At 41.9% G+C, this 19,746-nt stretch overlaps 1 long non-coding RNA gene across 1 annotated transcript in view; it reads left to right on the top strand.

Annotated features, from left to right (window-relative positions):
• LOC105675205 (uncharacterized) overlaps positions 1–19,746 on the top strand; it is a 41,702-nt gene that overhangs the window by 3,971 nt on the left and 17,985 nt on the right. The window lies entirely within an intron of this gene.

Here is a 19,746-nt window from a genome sequence, read left to right as displayed (position 1 = left end):
TAAATATATATATTGGATATGAAAGTAAATTTTGTTTCTATGAAATAAATTTTATTTACTATCTACTCTGAAGTAATATAAAATTTTAGAATTTCTATTTTATAGAGAGCGCGCGCGATAAGGAACTACGATGACAGTTATATTTTACATTAAATATTTTCATAAACTTTTCTTTTATCTATGAATAAGAATGGCTTGGTACCATCGTCCCGTCCAACTGCTCAATTCTCACCATCGCAGCACACGTTCTATCGCGTTTCTATCAATAAGTCCTCGCTATAGTCACCTTTAACGTGAGTGACTTTATAAAGAATTTTTTATTAAAACCGACGACGCGGCCTCTCTGAAAATTCAGTTATGACAGCCGGGAACGATCGACGACGCGGAATTCCCGGACGATCGTAGTAGCCAATAGGTAGATGAGTCACCACCTTCGGATCGAGCGCAGAAGGTAAAGAGTCGCGGAGGGCAAGGGAGTAAATGGGAAAGAGAGCAAAAAGGAGGAAACGAGCAGCCGAAGAGAGCCTCTAAGTGGAGGGGACACCGCCACGGAGTGGTGGTACTACAGCGGAAAGAGTGGAAAGAGAGAGGTGGGACCGGAGACCCGGGACCACACACGACGCTCCACGCGTCTGCGACTCGGTTACATTGCTTAATTGTAAACGACTCAGTGGCTCTCATTCGGCAGTCGTTCTCGTGGCCTGACTTTAACTGCACACGTCAATATTCTTCCAAATTAATCTTCTCGTTGGAAAGAAAATTTTTACAACACAAAATTATATTATTTCTACATAGTTCCATTGCATTTAATTGGTCAAAAAATGGAATTTCAATTTTTTAAATATTAATATAACAATATTAGTATAACACTATTTTATATTTCAAAGAAATAAAAAATTAATTGAGAGAGAGAGAGAGAGAGAGAGAGAGAGAGAGAGAGAGAGAGAGAGAGAGAGAGAGAGAAGATTAAATTAAAATAATTAACTATGAAATATCATATTGATAAAATTTGATATGTATGATTATGTATTTGTCGTGATATTTCTCAGCTGAAACAAATGCGAAAAATTTAATAAGCAAAATGCTATCTAAAAATAACAAAATTTTTGCTAATAGGAAATTATTTGCAACAGATCTATTTTAAGAACAAACAATATATAATGTATATACGTATATAATGCAAGAAGTTGCTGAAGACTTGATATAAACTGACAGAAACATTTGCGACCGAACGAGGGTACGTTCTTATCTGTAACATCATTAATTCTGTCGATTGTTTTGGCATGTCGGTTTCAACTAATTAAAGCCAGGATCTCATCGAGCTGCTTCCTTTCCTCCTTTGCTGTTTAGCCTCCGTTGCTGGTTGACCTCCCTGTTCTCCTCGCTTTCGGCATTCCTCAAACGTTGTCTATACCCCTTTCACGAATATTTCGTGTCCTCCTAATAGGCTTACATAATACCACCAAGAAATAATAAGTCTATTGATTTTCCTGAATTTTACCAGCGCGTGACGTCATATTTTAACTCATTGCTTCGGCATTTTTACGTAATTATATAAATATGATATCACATTATGTCCTGAAGAAATTATAAAAACAAGCTTTAATTTTATATTTCGAAAATGACTATTATTTTTTCACCACTTGCAATAAAGGCGTGTATTCTATAATAGATGCTATTAGAAAATACAAAAGCACAATTTTCTAAATCCATTTGCATTGTGAAGATAGTGATAGCAATTTTGCTACGAATAGCATACACGTATAGCAACAAAATCAAAGTGATGCGAATCCAATGGATCTTTTTCGTCCGACAAATCTCAACTCAGATAAAATAAGATAAATGTCCGAATCAATCGTGGTTTCACAATATTCTTCCTAATAATCTGTAATAGATCGACATAATCGAGCGTATCGTGCGATCTGAAAGCGAAATAGTAGGAAAGGCCAGAGTCACTCAGGAATCGTTAGCAGATAAATCCGCCGTCGACCGTCATATGGAACCGTCCTATGGTGATGTCGGTCACGATAATGATGCGACAAAATCACGCCGTGGGCAGTCAGGGGATTCCTTGATACGCGTCCTTGCTCGCCCTCCGTCCTTCTGTATCACCTGAATTCGCGGGTGGCCCGCGTGCCCCACACGTGGAACGAAATAGACGAAATCGACGTCGGCCAAGACGAGGAGATGATCAGAAATTACGAGGCACAATATCACAATATCACATTGTACACGATAAATTTTGTCAACAAATTGCAATACAATTAAAGAATAATCGCATCGCTGAAATGATTATATGTACTAATATTTCAATAATTTTAATATAATATATTGTTGCTGACTGATAAAAAATTTATTGTTGTGTATTAAAAATAAAAATAACACGTATGTAGATATGGACTTGTAGGAAAGCGGTAGTGCAACTCGAAATAAACGGTTAGTAAATTCGTTATAACATACCGGGGATGCGCGGTCTTTACAGCCTCCTGTTTACAGTTTACAATTTTCTCCGCGGCACACCGGGTTAAGTGTCTTCTCAAGGGAGCAATAAAGAGAGGCGGTAATCGTAAACATAGCACTGCAGACATTTTCACGCGTTTCAAGTGCAGTTAGCGCGATACTTCGCTTTTGTGGTTGCCTCGCGAACGTGGTCACGATGTTTAAGCGATACCCATGGTCCTCGCGCGCGCGGACACCTTGAATTCCCGGTAACCAGCGGTTTCCGACGCATTAAATTTCACGCTTGGCCCATGCGTCTACTCGTTTAGCGTACCAAAAATTCTTAGCGGCATTATAGAAAGCCACCGCGCAAATAAAAAAATTGACAATTTACTAGAAGCTGCATCCTTCTCGTTATATCACGAACGATCCTCGCACTTTCCTGACACATAAATACGTATCTGCAATCAAATAAATCCACATAATGTCAAATTTTGTTTCTAAAATTCATGGACAATTACTATAAATGTTTTCTTTGAATTTACAAACGATATTCCGAATAACAAAGTTCAGAATTAGTGAAATAATTATACGCGGGGACTGTTGAGGCTTAATACCTTCCAGATGCTATGCAATGCGGTAAGTCGAGGCGCCGGCGCCTTCACAAGCGTCGACGCCGAGTCCGCGTCCGTCGCGGCTCTCGCCATATCGAATGAGCCGCGCAGTGCACGGTTCTGATATCACAGGCCGCAGCGAATGTCTTCGGGGTGGCTAGTACGCCGCGTGTGACGATGCGGGGCCACCCATGTAGCCGTTGTTCGCTCGCATCTATCATGGAGCCACCTTCTTTTCCCGGCAGCTTAAGCCCCAATAAAAGCCCCCGGTTCGGCCTGTGTCTCCGGATCGAGCAAAAAATCGGCCATTACCTCGCGAGAGCGAGCCAGAACTCGATGGATCTAACTACGTAACTCGAGGACCAGCGAGATTTCGTCCGACAGATCGCTGCCGCTGCGATCTTACGATGCTTCCTCTTTTTTTCTTTAATCCCTGCTCGATTACCGTGTCACTTTTAACCTCCGGACTCGACCGGATTGAAACTTATAAGTCACCCGGTGTATGATATCAGATTCGTATGCTTTCCGAAGTATTTGTTATTAAAAATAATTTAAAGACTATTAATTTTGTCATGGATAATTATAAATTTATGGTAATTGCATTGAAATTTACAGTCATTTGAGAAAATAACTGTAAATCGTGAAAATAATTGGAAGCGTCGTAAATTAAACATAAAAACAACATAAATTTAAATATCTCCAATTTCCAAGTTTCCACGAAACTTGCATTTCTACATAAACATCTTTGAAACGTTAGATTTTATCGCGTCGCGCTTTCGTCAACTTTACGTGTCATGCGATAAGAACAATGAGACATATTTCTGAATTTTTAATCTCCGTCAGCCTGATTAACGATTTAAATCTACGTTTGATATTAATAGCCGAGGGATAAGGCCGCGTGTTTGTCATTTGCCCCCGAGCTAGATCACGATCGATCGGAGCTGGCGATCGATCGCGCGATATTCAACAAACAGCGCGCGGTAATCAGGTAGCCAATCTTTTCATCATCGCTTAATTATTACCGGCGCGCATAGTATACGCGACGATACCATAATCACTGATTTGCACCGGCGGAATTTATCACGTCGGTAATCGCCAATCGTTTGCTCGGCGTGGCCGAGCATCAGTACCACAGCGTTGCAGCATCGGCAGATTATCATCCGATCCCGTGTCTAATTGTTAATTCGACCGTCATTTACATTTTCAGTTACGCCTATCAGGTGCACAGTAAACGCTCGCGCAATACTTTTTTCTGTGAATAAAAACGCGGAAAGAAACGAAAAGAGTAAAATTCTACATAATTTTGGATTGAAAAGCAACGGCATTATTTTTCACGCGGCTAAAAATAAGCCTTCTTGTTCAGAACCGTGCCGCCGCGTTTTATCAGGCTTGACATTCTATTTTCGCGTCTGCGGGAATAAAATTGATGCACGTGGAAGCGCATAATGCAGGCATTCGATCGCGCGAGTTAATTTGTGGAAAAGGCCGCCGCGCTCGGGATAATTCATGCGCGCGATAAAAATTTAATCGCGCACAGCAACGGTTTAAAGAGTATCACCGAGAAAGAAAGTGCATCCTTCTTCCCACGGTGCATTTTACGACGGCGGATCTGACCGGTTGGCGTTCATGAGAATTTATTAACGTTCATTTTCTGTTTAATTACCGGCATGCGGCATGCGCTGCCAAGACGTTCCTAAGAGACTCCGACGTGTTCGGCTCGGGGACTTCGGCGTCGTTAAAATTATCGGTCTGAAACCACGGAGACAGAATTCGACATGGTAATGTCTTACTCATCGCGCTATTGAACCTCGATTACACGTATTAAAAATATAATTGTGTACAACTGTGTGATGAACTTAGACTCGTGATTTGATCGCGATCGAGCGCAACCTCGAAGCAACCTATTATGAGAAGAATCCTTACATGTTCTTTTAAGAGCTGCAACATGAGATGCTTAGGATAACCAGATAGATTATACGAACTTTTACGATGTACTGCAAATTATGTTAAAGCGGAAATCATTAGGAGGATAGAATGGCTGAAATTGCGGAATTGCGCGCTCCTTTAATAGATAAAGTAGAAAATGTCTGAAATGCAATATATAATTGCTGACATTTTGTAGCAAAATTTAAAAGCTTGCAAATAATTGTATCATCGAAAGTTGAAAGTTTCTTTTGTATTTTATGTCGTGATGAACGCAATAATCGTTCATAATAAAGTTTTTGCGATACAAGTGTAGTTAGATACTGTGCGTATATTTGCGTAATAAATATTCATCTACGACACGTTATTTATTCATCCAATAAATTAGCCTCTACATAGTGATCACACTTCTCACGTCTAATCGCCTCGCCGCGAAGATTAAGATTGAATAAAAGCATTTGCAAGTCAAATAAAGAAGACCAATCGCATTTTGCAGCGTATTTATAATCATCCGCGTTAACGATCGCTATAAACGTATCCGAAGCGACGTATAAACGATAGGATACTTCAGGACGACTTTCCTCGGCTTCTACAAGATTCTATTATAGAAATCTCACGATGTATGAGTCACTCGCTTCTTTTTCCGCGATATAAAAATAGCATAAATTTTTAAGTTTAGTATTTATACTACAGAGTAATTAAAAATCTTAACTAAAGCAATCTTATCTATGCAAATACATTCACGACTGTTAAATGGTAGATAAAAAAATTGCTACGACGAGGAGTTCGAACATAAGACAATTTTCATTTTTTATTGTGCAAATCAATTCCGAAGCTTGAATTTCTCTTCGTACCAATCGACTTTCATAATGTACAAATTTTCCACGTTACGCCACACGAAAGCTTCACGCTATAACGCGAATCCCAGCGCGAGAGTCATGTAAGTTGCTCTACAAAACGAACGAAGATACACAAAAGAAAAAGAAAAGAGACCGAAGATGGACATCTCGATAAGTCCCTTTCCGCTCAAGCCGCCCGGCATTCCGGGGCCCGTGGTCAGACACTTTCTTAATCGCGGCCCGTTCGTTTGCATGGAAACAATTCGGCTACCGACTTAGGTGACTTCAGTGACATTCCCCGCCAGGCCGAACCGGCGGGAAAGAGCGAAAAGGACGCGAGGTGATCCATGGGACCCCGTGGGTTCCACGGGTTACTGCCGACCGTGTGTGTATGTACGCGTACGCGTGTATGCGGGCCTCTGGCACGGGGCCCAGTTGGGTGGTCCCATTCCGCTGACGCGTTCACAACACCCATCTCTCGCTATTATACCCCTCGGTGGCTCCCTCGCTAAGGACCTTATTAAATATTGCTACACGCGAAATCTCATTCCGTTACATACCCTCTCTCGTGCCTCACGTATCCCGCCTGCCCCCGCCCGCCCGTCGTGCGAGACGCGCCGCGCAGGAATGCGCGATCCGTCGCGCCACCCGTTAGATCTTCGTGAGAACGCGTGGCATCTCGTGCCGAAAAGTCGCGACCCGCGATATCTGTCGGGAATGTGAGTCCTTTATCTGCGACGCGTATCCTTCAGATTGGACGGGTTGATAGAAAAAATGCTTTCCTTCGAGCTCTGCATAGGAATAATGTTTGAAATAAATAAATGTAAGATATTGTAATCTATTTCACCGAAAAGAAGATCGCGAAAAGTTTTATACTGTCTGACTTTCGCTAAATTAAATTGCTGACTAAAATGTTGACGAAAATCTAATAATGAAGAGAAGGTGGTGGAAAATTTTATGAGAATCGTAAGATATAAACGTAAATTAATGATGTTAAAAGTGATGTCAGAACGTTCTAACTTAAAAGTCAGAGAATATTTATTCTTGAAATTTTCAAATAATAATCGAAACAGAAACAGCGACCAAATTTTAGTCGAACGAACAAAGTCCAAATTTCTAACATCGATTAACAAGTTCTATTTCTTTGCGAGCTACTGCTTTTAGTTTTCTTTCGGCGAGCTATCGCTACTACCTAATTATATGTCCTCGCAAATTTGTTTTGCGGCTCAATTCCGCGAAATCCCCTTTATCCCTTCCAAGACTATATCATCTTTCTCGCTATATATTAACAATTTTTTTTATTGCAAGAAAATACCAATTTTCTTTAAGCATTTACAAGTTAATGGCGCAGGATTAATGGTTAATGCAGAGAACGCATTGCGACAAAGCGGTCGAAATGACTAATTTGTGGTTTGGCATTTCTTTCAAAGCGCCGCGCGTTATCGCAAGTGAACGAGTCTTAAGTGCTGTCGATTACGGGTAATAAAAGCGTTCGACTGTCATCTGGAGAACGTACGACGAATCCTGCGAGCAAGAAATGTCCGCGAAAACTGCGGTGTCCTGCGTTTCGCTTACTGGTCAATGCGCATTGCGTATATACACATTCGACGTATTACGTCGTTCTCCGCCTTTTTCTCGTCCTCGCAAACCGCAAAGAAACGCGGGCTCGTATTCCGCAGTGACCTCGATTGTTCTTCTCCGAAGCCATGCTGGCACTTTTCGTTATTTTATAACAGACGTTTGTAATCGTTGCCAGATATATTCGATTGACGATTCGTCGTTTAAATTCCGTACAAAGTAGCAGAAGAGTTTTAAAAAAGAAGATTGGTTAAAGTATTTCAATTTTTTTCAAATTACAGAATAGATAATATGTTAAACAATAATTGTTAAAACATGTTTCCTTATATATTTATGAAATAACATTAACAAAATATAAAAGGAAATGTTTTTCCGATATTTCCTACATTTTCCATTGCTATTTATAAAAAAAAAAAAAAAACAATTAACACGGACAATCGAATATATCGAGATTTCGGCTGTGTTTACTTCGTAAACGTAGTTGCGTATCTGAGCATCAGCAATTTGCCTATGCGTCGCCGGCGAAATCCTTCCGTAAAATGCGTAAAGCCCGGCGTGCTCACGTCTTATATCAAGCCTTCGTCGACGGTGGAAAGTGCAATATTCCTGCTGATTAATGACAAGGTTCCCGGTGTGTACGACTGTTCTTCCCCTGATAAGGAGCAGCCCTCAGGAGTGTGTATTTGAGATCGTGTCCCGGCATCGGTGACTCTGTAATGGGGTTGAGTGCGGCGGGTCGTGGCGGTTACGTTTTGCGCCGAGCGCTATCGTGGCCCGGCAACCATCGCGATAGATCATCCCGGTTGCACCCATAAACAATAACTTACACTTTGCCGACTCGTAAAGCTAGACCTCTCTTCCCTTCGTCCACTCTGCGATTTCTCAACCGCGCACTCCGCGTACTGACTTCTCCCCCTTGCTCTTTCTTTCTCTCTCTCTCTCTCTCTTAAACTCTCAGCAATTTCCTTGCGATTTTACTTTTCTCAAAGAAAAACCCTTGTCTTCGTTCGGTCTACGTCCGCTTTGCACGAGGTAAGCTGACAGTTTCCGCGGTAATTTGTCCACATGGAAGTACGTGCGTATTTTTGAGCAAAAACGAACGCTTTGTTGCGTAACGCTATACCTTTCTTTCGTTGAGTAATTATCTACAATTTCTCATGACTCTGTAGTACATCGCGTGTCTCGGGTTTCCTTCGATCTTTGTCTTCCGATGCTTCTTGCTGATTCCTTATTCTTGATCATAAACTCAATTTTGAGAATATCTCACTTATTTACTATATCGTACAAATAATTCTCTCGACTGTTATCAATAATAAAAAAAATATATAATGTTATTATCTCTTAGTATTTCAAACAGAATTTTACAAAATGATGTCATTCAAAACGACCACAAGATGTAACTTGGAGAGTGCAAGTATACTTTTTTGCAATCAAATTTAAAGGCGGTGACATTTTAAAATTTAAAGCTAATAACTTTTTAAGATTATCAGACGTACTTAAATTTTAAAACATTAAAAGAAATACATTCCATTAAACTCTCTATTCAAAAGATTTAAAAAAAGAAAGATTGTCAAATATTTCTCAGCACAATTATTCCCCAACGTCAGAATTTCTTTGACGGAGAATGAAGTTTCATTAGGTGTCACGTAGGTACACATGTCTGATCGCGTTGATATGCGCAAACATCTATGTGGGGAAAACGCACGATCCGTTACTAATTATAAGCACGACAGTGCAATCAGGAACAAAGAGAGCTTCTTGCCTCCACCGCGGATCCTCTGTTGTCGTTTCTCGAGGTAAAGACGAGAGTACGCGCATACGTGTATACGTACGTACGTGTATGACTTACGGCGTGACTTACGGGCCTTAGACTCGGTTCCTATACCGCCTTATAACTCAGGAACCGGCGATAAATCTGATTCACCGGGATCCTTTTTACCCCCGCGCGTACGCTTTCGCGCGCGAAAATAATAATCGCCATAAATTATCAGCGGAAATCGCGCTGGTTTTGCACGACCTCCGCAGTCTCGTCTCTCGCGAAGGTTCGCGCCCGATGGCTTTCGACGTATTCAAACCCGAGCGGACAGGCGCGGCGGCGACGGGCGCTTTAATGGTTTCGCCGCGACGTACCCTTTGAGAACGCGTCAATTATATTACGCGCGAATACGGCTCCGAGATCCCCGAGTCTGCCTTAGAAGTTTTCGAAGCGGGCTCCGCCGATTCATCTTGCGATTATATGCCCGCCTGTATTCGTATTCATTTTATCTTAAAGTGATTAATTCCCATTCATTGTGTGTTAAATTTGGCTAATACAATTAGCGCGCTTTAAACTGAACTTGAGTCTCGATAAATGAATGGCATCATAAGTTACGTTAATTGTTACCAATTTTATTAGTGACTTATTTTGTGTGAAATTTTTGAGATATTGCGTCATTATATATCTGTCATAATATATCTGTACATTATAAATCTGTAATAAGAATGAACAACAGCAATTCTATACATCTATCTAAATTTACACTCAAGAATATCTTTGGAAATGTTAATTATTTCTGCACGAAACGAGATTACATCGCGGACAGATGTATGAATGCGAAATCATTTTATCGAAGCATTCGCGCGTAGACAGCACTCACTCTGCAAGCCTTTTACGTCTAGTATACTTGGATCGAACGTTTCACAGCTAACAGAATCATTATCCGCGCATTGATCTTATTAAGCCTGTAATCGTTATAATTCCGGACTGCGAGAACGAGAGCGCGCGCGATTAATGCGATTGCTGATCACTGCGGCCCGATATTTATGTTCCGATCCGCCATGAGAAATGATCGCGCTGCTGACGGCGTCTTCTTATTGATGCTTATATACATTTATGAGCACAGCTAATGACTGGTAACGAACGATTCGACAAGTGAGGCCGACTTCCTGGTACATTCTGACGCGAGTGCCAAGGTGGTCCGCGATCGTTAAAAGATGGCGCGAAGCCCGCTCGATCCACCTTCAAAGGCTCGTTGACAGGTATACATTAAACTCTCACCTCGAAACACGACGCATTCCTCCGCCTGCGTTTCAAGCGGCCCGTTTCTCGCATTTGTCAACGTATATGAACGATGCCGAAAGGGAACCTGCCGAAATGTCGTTATAGACGGGTTGACATCTCGCAAGCCGAGTGCTATAGAAATGTGTTGAAAAGATTGCGTAAACATGTCTTGGAATCTAAATGTAGAATGAAAATATTTTAAGAAGCATTAAAATTATGCAAGTGCATTTCTCAATGATAAGATATTAAATTTAAAAAAAGAAATATTGTAAATTCTAAAATTGTGAAATTCAAAATTTTATTTTTTAGCAAACATGTTTTAGAGATATCTATTAAAATTAAAATCACAAGAAAAATGATATAAAAATAGATAATGAGACAAGTACATAATTAAAGGATTTAAAATTTTTGCAATTTTATATGTAAATTAAATACTAACTCTTTGATTATTTCAATCTCGCAAAAAGGGTACTTGCGGTAATGGGAATATTTTACCGTTTTATGCCGAAGAGATCGCCATCCGAATGAGGGATTTCACTTTGTGGTATCACGATAATTCCCCAAATACAAAGAGAAAGAAGGAACCCTCTTACGAGTCGATCGGTAGCATATTGTTTCGCGGCTCCGAGATGAATACACGCGCGGCTCTCAGGACCCCTCGAGCAAATCCCGACAAATGGCCGGAAAAGTAAGTGTTGTATCGTGATCCAACGTTATCGGGGCGTTTTACCGAGAAGAGCCCACCCTTCTCGCGGGGGTGCAAGGTGCCGATAGCACGAGGTCGGATTCTGCGGACGAAATGGTGTTCATTCCCCTCTCTTTCTCGCGCCGCTCCAAAAGGGTCGCACCCTCCGACGTTTAACACCAGCTACCGGGAGAGATATTTGATTAAATAACCGCACCGATGAATTGAAACGGGCGATGAAGTGCATGACTTGTGTTTCGCGACGGGGGTGCATCACAATGAGAAACGTCGTGGAAACACGAGATACCGGACACTCGCTCCTTTGGAATGCGATTCTCCCGGCGTTACTTTATTGGCTCCGCATAGAGAACAAAGTGTGAGATCCCATATGTCGAAGAAATAATCTGTATACGCGTATACAAAACGCATATACAACAACGTTAGATTTTTAGGAAAATTAAAATTTCTTAATTAAATTTTTAATGACTAAGATTGTCACTTTATAGTGTAAATCTATATGTATATACGGATACAATGTAAAGTGAACGAGTTACGCGCGAAGAATTGACTAATCAATTCCCAAAGTTTAGTTTTCGTGTCAGTCGTTTAATTAGAAAACGAACGCTTCGCCAATTACTTTTACAGACGGCCGACGTGATCTTTTTACTGAAACCGTAATATAAACTTCTGTTGCTTCGCTCGATAATTAATGGAATCAGATTCTGCAAAAAGTCGTTTCACTTCGAGAAAACACACTTTGAACGATGATTAGTCACAATGAAGATTTTCGTATCATGCCGTTGATTGCGAAGTTTTTCCATTCTCCCGTGGAACTTTTCCCGCTTTCTTCCGTCTCGAAGAAAATAATTCGACTTCGTTGCTTTTTAATTAACTGCTTGCGAGCTTCGACCCTCGCCGTGTGAGACGAAGCGCCTGGAGGCAGCTTATCTCCGTGTTTGCGCAAAAGACTTCTCTTTTCTTCACCGGTGGATTCTTATTCTCCAGCAGACTTTTACCCTTATGAAGCTGACGCAGCATATTCTCTGAACTTTATTTCAGAATCGCGAAAGTAATTTTTCCTTGTGTGAGTTTTAAGTCATTTACAAAATTTATTTATATATTTAATTACTAAGCGAGTTAGTTATTTCAAGAGAGAACTTTATGAAAAAGTATTATTTTGCAATACAAAAATAGTGACTGATTTAACTTTCTAGTAAAAAAAAGGAATACACTTATCGCATTATATTTTAAGAAAAAAAATGCTCGGTGGAATTGGCGTAAACGTAAACCTCTAAATGAAACTTCACACTTTCCGCCGTGGATTCCCTCGCTTTTAACTTTACGGACTTGCGAGAGCGTTTTTTACGACTTGTACGTGTCTATTAGTCTCATTACCGGTCGTCCCGAAAGGGGGAAGCCGGGCGAATAACCCTCTTAGGGTGGAGAATGACACCACCCGTTATATTACCCGGTGTTACGCTCCACCCTCGACATCGAGCGCGAATAAGTGCGTCGACGAAGAAACGTGGCAGCCTCTTCCACCGTTCGGCCTCTTTCCGCCGTTTTTTCTTCCTCCCGTCTTCCTGTCTTCTCCGTTCCTCCGTGATACCGTGAACCCCGCAGGAACTTTATTCTCGCAGGCCATTAGTCCCGCGATTAATTAAAGGATTCGAGGGCGCGATCGTGCCGCCTCTGAAATTCAGCTCGTGCGGGACTTTGTTTCTGTCCGCCTTCTGATGGTTGTTAGACACGTTTCGTCTTTGTTCGTGGATGAAATAATAAAGTGTATACATGCACTTATGCGAGAAATAAATGCGGAAATAAGTTTTTTACGTGCGCGTATCTCAATTACGCGTCAATAATTTTTATTACCTTATTTCGTTTTACGTTATATAATTTATTTGTATCTTTAAAATTTTTATACTAGTTTTTTTTATAAAATTCCAAATAATAACTCAAAGTAATCGTGATTTTTTAATAAAGTATTTCGTAGGATTCTTGTCTATTTTTGTTTAAACATTTTTGATCGTGCAACGGACACTCATCGAGTGATCGTAGTGTAAATTAACAACGATCGGGCGATTTCGAAAGAGAGATTTGTCAGACGTTTCAAATTGTCTCGACGTTTCGATTGAACGAACGAATGGAATTCACGCGCAAGGGAGTTGTCGTTCGCCCTTTTCTGGGGTTTCGAAGGGTGAGAAGAGAGCTGACCCGCGCTGTACGCTGGATGTTTATTTAACTCGAAGTAATTTGATCAAAAATTTAATCAAGTCGGATTTTTGAGCGGCGCCTGAAAGCGTGCCGAATCAGCCACGCCGGGGTAATAAAACTCGAAAGAATCTTCCGTCTCTGTTTTGCGCGCGCTCCCGCTTCTCGTCCCTCCGTGAGCCGTTTATGGCACCCCTCCAACATAAACGTATCTCGCGTTTCGATTCTCCCGGTAGATTTTTTTCCGATACGTGTTTGCCCGTGTGCCGAAAGTCAATTTGAAATTGTAATGAGAATAACGGCGAATCTCGCACGTTGATGCTTAAATAACTCGTCGTCGGTTACATTGCCTGTTCTATTCAAGTATTGTAATAAAATTGAAATCCTCGTAAATTATTGTAATAAAAATACATTTAAAGTTTACAATCGTGTCTGAAGTTAAAAGTTAAATAAATATCTTAAATATGCACTGTGTCAGATTATATAGATGCTTTTTTTTGTTCCTCAGGCATTTATATAAAAAAAAAACATTGTATCGACCAATTAAATTGTTAAATATTTTATGACCCTTTTGTAAATAAAGTTACTGAATTTTATTTCGCAGACAAATATTAATAGAAAGCAACTACTTAGAAACTTATTTACAACTCGATTCATAATACATATTGAAAACTCTACAACGCGCAGATCGACTCGTCGGCGTAAAAAATATTATCGGTACTCAATCGATCGCATGAGAATGCAGTCCTTTTTCTCGCTCACGCAAGAAAATGCGATCTTACACACACAATGTGACTGTGCAATGACTTTCTCTCGCACCATTGGTCAGATGGAGGGAAAGGGGGGAATCGCTGGGCGACGTTTGATAAGGGTGTAACGCGGACGCGGACGGGATCGTTCCCGCGTGATAATTGCCCGGAACTATTTCAATCGGGAGGGGGGAGGGGGTGCCGGCGGCTGCTCATAAAAACGTCATGCCTTTTAAAGCGAGGGCGGAAGGACGGGTGGCCGGTTAAGGACGGGGTGTAAAAGAATATTAGCATGCCGGCCGAGAGAGAGCCCTCCGCCTACGCGATCCTCTCGAGAAGGTGACTCTTCGCAATTCAAGGAGAAGGATGACAGGACGATGAAATAGGAAGGCGAGGGTGAGAAAAGAGGGTGGAGAGGTAAGGCCGGAGTATGGAGTGGTAGAAAGAGAGGGGAGGAAAAAAAAAGCGAAGGATACGGGCTCGATTACCAAGCCGTATTCTTTTAATTACCACCGGAGTCCTTTGGGGCCAACGAAACGAAACGTTTCCCTTTTAATTGCGCGCCCCGGCCTGTACATTCCGCGATCGTTCTCTCAAAGAATTTAATTACCGGCGCGTATGGCAGGTATCCCGCGCGGCTACCGACAATACCTCCCCGCCATCGATGTTGCAATTACGCATGAAATGGATACGACATAAAGCTTTATTAGGACTAGGATACATTACCATTTTTGCGCCTACCATCCTTTGCGCCAGCCTCTCGCGCCAGCCGGCGTTTTTTGATTGTTAAACTAACATAAGCAATACGCGCGCGTGTGTGACTCGAGTCTTCACGTTTGAGCCTTGACACGTCTCAATGATACTTGACAACTATGCGCTGCATCTCATTTATGCAATTGAGCGCCGTTGATAAACGTATCCTCGATTAATTATGCAAACAAGAAACTCGTATATCTCTTGGAATTATCTGATTGAAATTAATTCTTCCAAAATTTTAACATATATGCAGATATAAATAATAGCGTATGTTAGTCATAATTGTGCAACAATTATTATCTTTTATTTTATTAATATAGCGAGAAAGCGCTTGTTAATTTTATTTCTCTAACTAATAATTACAATGTGTCTCTCTTCTCATACTCTTTTCCACAAGCAGAAATTACAACGAAACGTTTACTCTGTCATGCCTGCACGGTCAATTTAATTACGCGATGACGTCACACGGTTCTACTTTCCCAATCACGTCACAATTATGTCCTGCGTTCTCGGAATTCATTTTCCCTCCGCGTTCGTTCGCTTATACGGCTCCCTCGCTCTCAACTCAATAAAAGTCAGCAGATTCGCGAGTGTATCGGCACGAACATCATCACCGGCATCAAACATCAGACGGACTTTGCAGCTCGGGAGCATCCCGACATCACGGATACACCGGCGGGCCCGACGATACACAAGCGCGGTCCACTTTGCCGTTTCGCAGGAGAGGGAAAAGGGGGGAATACAGAGGGTGAGGGCAATCGGTCACTGATTTGGTCAGATCCATAAGGAGCGTGCATAGCAAGGCGCATTAATGACCCGACAAGCATTCCTTGCCCAGATGCCCGTTCCTCCCCCCCCCCCCCTCCCTCCCACCGTTCTCTGTCTCTCCCGTTTCGTCCTCTGGCAATCTCTCTCGCTCCTTCTCTCTTCGTCGTATTCGCTCCCTTCGCGCTCCGGTCCTCTCTCTCCACCCTCTCACCAGAAGTCTCGCGCGATCGCGTTGGGTGGTCTCTCTACTCTTACCGACTCTCCGGTCCCATATAGCCGAGAGACGTGCACACGTTCTACCGTGTTCGGGATCCTCACGACGACGACGACGGGCGAACCGAAAGCAAACCTTTATGCCCTTATACACCAGAGCGGCAAGCGCTCGTTCACGCACGGGAAAACGGGCGCGCGCGTGGGAGGCCGTCGGGAAATCGTGAGCGACTACGTGTTTCGCGAACCCGGAAAAGGAATGAGGAAGCGAAGCAGTAGCCTTATCTAGCATTTGCTTTGATTTGCGCTGATGGCCGCAGTATTTAATATTGAAACGTCGCGGTAAGAAGCGATGCTTCATGCGAACTCGGAAAGATTGAATTACGTTTACGTCGAATTTCAATCCATATACGACTCAACAAATCGAAAAATGCATCTTGCAACGTTCTATTATATTAGGAATTAATTGAAATTGATGTATTATACACTCGAGCATGCTATTAAGCACTCGATTGATAGATCATAAAAATCTTTTGCTGCGATATGAAAAAGATCGAGAGCTCTATTGATACATTTTAATTGTCCGACAAAATTTATTTTTAGATCTGTATATGGCACAATTTTTAGATCTTTCTTTCTGTATAGAAAAAACTTGCAATAAAATTCAAAAATATTAGTTGGAAATTAATAGCATAAATACGTGAATAATACAGCTGATTTATAAAGAACAAATTTTATACTCAAATAAGATTAACATAATTACAATAATTAATAATTGGACACAATTACAATAATTACATTAATTGCATAATATTTAATATTTATGCAATATGTTGCTTTACTTACATTTCGCTGTATAATTTGCGCGACATCTTTTTTATCTCATTTGATCTTACACTTGCCAAGATTCTAGTTTAAAAAACTCTTTTAGTTTTTATCAGTAGCTGCTTCCACATCGCTATAATAAAGGTGTATCTATCCATTGTGCGACACACCGATCGTTGCAAGTCTTCGCATTTGGCGCGCTGCGCTTCTCGTTCTTTCGATCCGCTTCTCCTCCTATGATTATCTACATACCGAGTCGAATCGTTTCGGCTTGGCGATCTTGAACGATACATTACAACTTTTCTCGCGTGCATTCATCGACGTGCACGGCCTGCTGGCGATCTTCGAGTCTTTGTACTTGAGATGCATCGAACTGCGTATTTGCATGCCGAAGTTAGGAAATCCCTTACTACCGCTGCTAATCGTTTCGTTATGAATTCTTTTACGGTAATTTTACTCATGGAATGCTTTCATTTTCAATTTATCTGTTGTATGCTTTAAGCAATCCGATTAGTAGAGCCTTAAATTTATTTGCGTAATAAATAAGAATTATATTCTAATAAATTACAAGCAAAGACGCCGGCACAAGATTGTTCCATTAACATTAAGAATATATTATAATCAGAGCATTCGGGACAATTTCTATCTTTGCTTCGCTATCATCATCATCATCATCTTCATTGCCTCTTTAACGCATCCGTAACAATTTGTTGACGAATAATTCGCTTTCCGCAATAACGGTCTGCGATAAATCTGCAGTCGTCTCTGACAAATTACCCTCAAATATCTCAAACTTGAAAACGCGCTCGTGCTTCGGTTCGCGTCGGCTCTCACGTCATTCGTGAAAATAGAGCAACCACGTGTCGCATGCTTCAGGCGCTGTCTCGAGTCATTCCACGCGGGATTTTCGTCGGAGCTTTCCTCTGCCGGGTCGCGCTCGCTATTTCAGCTCGTTAGGATAACGAGGATCTAATGTCGCGTTCACGGCCTAGCCAATTACGCGGTTACGGGCCGAGGCACGCATCTTTCGGCGCATCCACGGCTGCGATTCGAGGGCGGGATCAAAGTGGCGTTTATTAGCCGGAATTTATATTTTACTCGGATTTTTCTATTTTTGACATTTTCTGATAGCTCGAGTCGTTACGCCCGACGCGGACATCTGTTGTCGTTTTGTTCCGGACGATTTAAGTTGATTATGAAAATTGGTGGCAAAACAACTTCAGCCTTTCGTCAAATTTGTATTTTCAGTCTTACAGTCTTTCAGTCAACAACATTCAGTGTATTCAAAGTCGCGGTGATGGAAATTTGTCACAACTGTGTCCAGAAAATGGCGTGTACACGTAAAAATATATGTCCAATAAAATTAGATACGAAATTAATTTTATCTAAACTATATAAGCTAAAAATTTTTGTTTCTGAAATTTTACAAACGTGACAATTTTATTGTAAAGAATAATTTAATGAAAAATAGAAGCAGCGGATTACTTTTACATACGTCAGTTCGTCGATTAAAGAGCGCAATCCACATGTTGTCGAAACCGCAAGAGTTAATATCACGTGTGAATTCGCCGCGATTTATTGAACGGGATATCTTTCGCGACCACAAAGCGCGTTTTATCGCGCGGTAAGCGAATAGTCTCGAATTTCTTGCTGTATCTCGAGCGCGGTTCTTTAAGGGTCGCGGGCCGCGCGAGGTGATCTATTGGCGGACCATCTGGCCGCGCGTCGTCATAAGGACGACGCATTTACGGACAGCTAAGTGGCCTTTACACGACTTTGGTTCCCGAAAGCGCGATAATAAATTTCGGTTCACTGCTTGCGCCGCGCCATCCGCCTTTAATTTGACGGGCCGGAACCTTGTTACATTCGTTAACGATGAAACGAGGGGGGACGAAAACGCGGCAGAGAAAAGCGCGGCTGATCTGTGAGCGACGGTCTTTTTTCGGATACCAAGAAAAGGCTTTGAAGAGGGAACAATCATTCTCAGCCGTGCGTCGTGAGAATCAACGTCTTCTGCCGAACGCACGAGAAAATTATTGACGTTGCTTGCAGTTGATATAATTAGTATCGATTTACATACTGATTTTAATAAATGTTTAACTGTGCAATTTTCTCAAAAGTTGCGAAAAAACTTCTAAATCGCACAATATTGGTTAAACTTTGATCAGTTTCACATTCGACTCATTGCATCAAAATATTACATTACATTAATTGCAATACGTTTACCGTGTAATGTTACTTTAGCTTCAGTAAATAAATAAGTCGCGTATTCCGCTGATTCGTAAAATATTCGCATATTGAAGTCTACTGCGGCGGTCGAGAAACTAACGATCCATCGGGATCGTAAACTCCACGCATATATTTCTGACTGTGCAATTAACGACGGTACGTTTCGACCGGTACTGAAAACTAGTTCGTCGCGCGGCGCGAATTCACGCGAAACTCGACTCTGCCGCAGCGGCTGATATTGTAATAAACGGTGAACGCGAGGCACCGCAGCCATTAATTCACGTGGATCGCAAGGTGGTCCGCGGGGGCATAAGAAGGCGAAATTTAGTGAGCCACTGGTGGGAACGTACAGACCTCTAATGGCCATTCCGATGACTATGGTTCTCGACCACAGTGGCAACCCCCGGTCGGCCCCGCTCCCCAAGTCCTCTCGACAAGCATAGTCCCTCACACCCGTGTCCCTTCCTACGTTCTAACTCGTTCTCCGCCCTGCCGCCCTCCTTTCCGTCCCTCTGTCTCACTTCCTATCGGTCCTCTCACGCGACCCTCCTTCTCCCGCCCGCGTATGCAACGGCGTTCCAGCAATTACGCATCGCCGCAGTTAAATACAATGGCCAGGACAACGACTCTGTAATTTATCCCCGGTTTGGGCCACCATCCGTGCGTTTGTTTCCAACGACGGCGGAGGTCGTCGTTGCCCTTCCGCGCGCGTTCCGCGACCTCACCCCAGTGTTTGCCACGTTTAAATTAATGATAAGTAATAATGTCGGTGGCGCGCCGGACATCCTTGCTTGGTCGTGAAATATAGATCGGGCAATTATCAGCGAATTATGTAAAAAAAGCATATGCAGAAAATTTATAAGTATTGCCTTGTTTGGGA

Source organism: Linepithema humile, chromosome 5, assembly GCF_040581485.1.
Source record: "Linepithema humile isolate Giens D197 chromosome 5, Lhum_UNIL_v1.0, whole genome shotgun sequence".
NCBI lineage: Eukaryota > Metazoa > Arthropoda > Insecta > Hymenoptera > Formicidae > Linepithema > Linepithema humile.
Note: the sequence above shows the minus strand (reverse complement) of the source record. Positions and strands in the feature narration are given on the sequence as shown.